The sequence below is a fragment of the Meleagris gallopavo genome, chromosome 13 (genome assembly GCF_000146605.3).
Source record: "Meleagris gallopavo isolate NT-WF06-2002-E0010 breed Aviagen turkey brand Nicholas breeding stock chromosome 13, Turkey_5.1, whole genome shotgun sequence".
NCBI lineage: Eukaryota > Metazoa > Chordata > Aves > Galliformes > Phasianidae > Meleagris > Meleagris gallopavo.
The window spans coordinates 6,844,660-6,847,536 of NC_015023.2; the positions used below are offsets into that span (position 1 = coordinate 6,844,660).

Consider the following 2,877-nt stretch of genomic DNA (forward strand, 5'->3'; position numbering starts at 1 on the left):
TCAAAAACGTAGATCTAATTAGCTTCTAGAGTCCAGCTCCCACTAGTAAGCAACCTAAAGGAACCCGTACCTGGGAGTCTGCTGCCTTATTTCAGCCAGTACCCTTTTTTTTTTCTTTTTTCCTTTTTTTTTTTTTTTTAGAAGATTGAAGAAAAAAATTCACCTGGCAGATCCTTTCCTGGTTTAAGAGAACATTTTTTCACAACAGATTTTCCTTTAATATTTTGTAAAAAAGTAATTTTCTCTGTAGGAAGCTTTTCTGTATTTTTAATCCTTTGGGAGGCATAACAGCTGGCAAGACCTGGCAGAATTAGTGATATTATTGAACTTGTAATTGTCTAACGTCTTAGTTTTCTAGATGGAAAGTCAATACAATATGATATCCCCAAGCCAAATTAATATAGTGTTAAATGCGTTCATTTGAAACTGCTTGAACTGCCTGTCTGAAATCATGCATAACCAGTATCCAGAGCTCCTGGCGGTAGTAATGGGGGTAGGTAGGGGTTTGATCTCCTGAGAAAAAGCTCTCCCTTTGTCAGACTTCATAGCAAAAAATTCTGTTGTGACTGATTTTCCTCTGGTGGGCCAGGGCCTTTCCAAGAGCTCTAAAGGATACAGAAAGCCATAGGGTGTTACTGCACAGACCATGTTTAATACAATATTTTTTAATTATAATTGACATTATCTTCTGTGATATCAACTTCTTTTGATAGTAATGCTCATTACAGACTGGTGCGTGAGGCAGGACTGTTCATTATTATTACCATGAATATTGTTCAGCTCTGCATTTAATGTACTCTGCATGACAGAGTACATTTCTGTGTCACCTACTGTACAGCCCACGCACAACGGGTTGGAATGTATTATAAATAAAACACTGTTGCATTTAAAAAACCATGTAAAGTATATGGTGCCACATAAAGGGAACTTCCAAAACTAATTAGTACTAACTCTGCTGTCTTTGAAATTAAGAAATGTTTTCTCATGCTCTGTGTGACTCAATCTGGAAGATAGATTTGTAGCTGTGTTGTGCTTTATGTAATTTTACTACTACCATTAGAAAGAACAGGTTTCTTATAGATTGTGTGGACCATCTGTTGCTTACAAAATGCACTCAGGGCTAAAAATCACCATTTTGTTTTTGCCTATATAGTACGCGTTGCCTCTGTGCACTGTTGTGTTTTTATGGAATAAACCATAACATTTTGCAGTAATCAGAACAATTAATTTTCTCAGAAATCATGGCCACCTACCCAAGTGATAGGTTTTGATATGGTTGATGTCATCAGTTGCCTAGATATGCTGATAATGAGCCATACTTTTAAGAGTCATAATCAATCATTCTTCATTTAAAAAGTCAGATCTATCAGCCTGACATCAAAATGTCATAACCCATTGATCTCACATTGCAATCATGGATTCTTGACTGTTATTAATGGCACTCATCTGTGCCCGTTACATCAGCAGTTCTGAAGTTATTTCAGTGGCATCATTTAAAATATTGAAGTTAGTGACTAAATCTGTTCATCCTTTTCTTAGTCCTTACTAATAGTTCCTATTAATTCTAACGTAGTTCTTTTAGTAGCCCAAACAAACTTAAATCCGATGTTATCTATGTAAAAAATAAGACAAAACACCTGTGGGTCCTAAAGAACAGAGCGGATTGGATGCCTTTCTGGGGTCATTCTGCCTCTGCTCTCATAGTTGGTGATGTCAACACAGTTTCTTGAAGAAGTCACTTGCTGCTATCTCCCTGCTGCCCGTCTGTTATTGCTGTATCTCCTGATGACATGTCACCAGGAGTAGTGACAGTTCCTTATCCACTGCTGTCAGAAAAAGAATAGCTTAGGAGCTCAGAAACAAATTTCAAACTCAAAGTTGCTTTGAAGTTTAATCTGCTCCTCAGTGGAGCGCAGTGTTAAAGAAATAGCAAACATGCCATGATAAAGGGAGAGGAAGAGGGAGTGAGAATGGTGAAGTGTGAGAGAGATTAGCTGCATTTGCATGCATAACCAGTGCTGTTTAGGCAATGATACTTCAAATATATAGCCCAGTTGCTCTGAGGGATTTAAATCTGTGCTTTAGGATTAGGGAATGGACATTGGCGAGACAAAATCTAACTTGTTATCTATGGCAACAGTTTCTGTAATAAAAAAAATTTTAAAGCAAAGTAGTTCCAATAATTGGGGAGTCAAGGCTCTTCTCTTAATGTCGAGCAGTTGTGGTCTGATTTTCAATTAAACTTTACAAATGGCAATAAAAATATTTTAAATCACTCTGGGAAATGAACGATAACGTCAGGATGCAGTATGTCAGTGCTTAACTTTTTTCTAATACATTATTTTCAATAAAAGCAAACGTGTCCCCAGTGAAAGGTTTCGTGTTTAATAAGCAACATTTTCTTGGTAGGAGAATATCCAAGTGAAAAAATGTTGGTCTTGTATAATAAGCACAAATTAACTGGGACAGGCAGACGATAGCTTGCCATGTCCCACAAGCCCACCCTTGCCAGCCAGCCCTGTGCAAGACTCCCCCCAAAGCAACAAGTTTGTGGAACCAGGCCCCGTGTTTGGATCCGTGCTCATCCCTTCAGGCAGAGCTAATTGGTTAATTCAATAACGCTGCCTATTTAATTAATAAGGAAGATGAAAATTCCACATGAGATGATGAAAAGATGAAGAGCCCAGGAATGACCCTTGATAATAATAAAAGATAATTACAACCAAGAATTGCATTATTCAGACTTTGTTATCGACATGATAAGCACTGCCATATGCCGTGTGAGCTGCAATATGCACCCCAGTGATCCTAGGTATAACAAAAGACTTTAGGCAGAACTGTTTGCTGTATTTCAATGCGAATGTGGATTTTTCTGTT

General features: G+C 37.7%; 1 protein-coding gene across 1 annotated transcript in view; it reads right to left on the reverse strand.

Annotated features, from left to right (window-relative positions):
• Positions 1-2,877, reverse strand: part of CYLD (CYLD lysine 63 deubiquitinase) — a 23,255-nt gene that overhangs the window by 19,063 nt on the left and 1,315 nt on the right.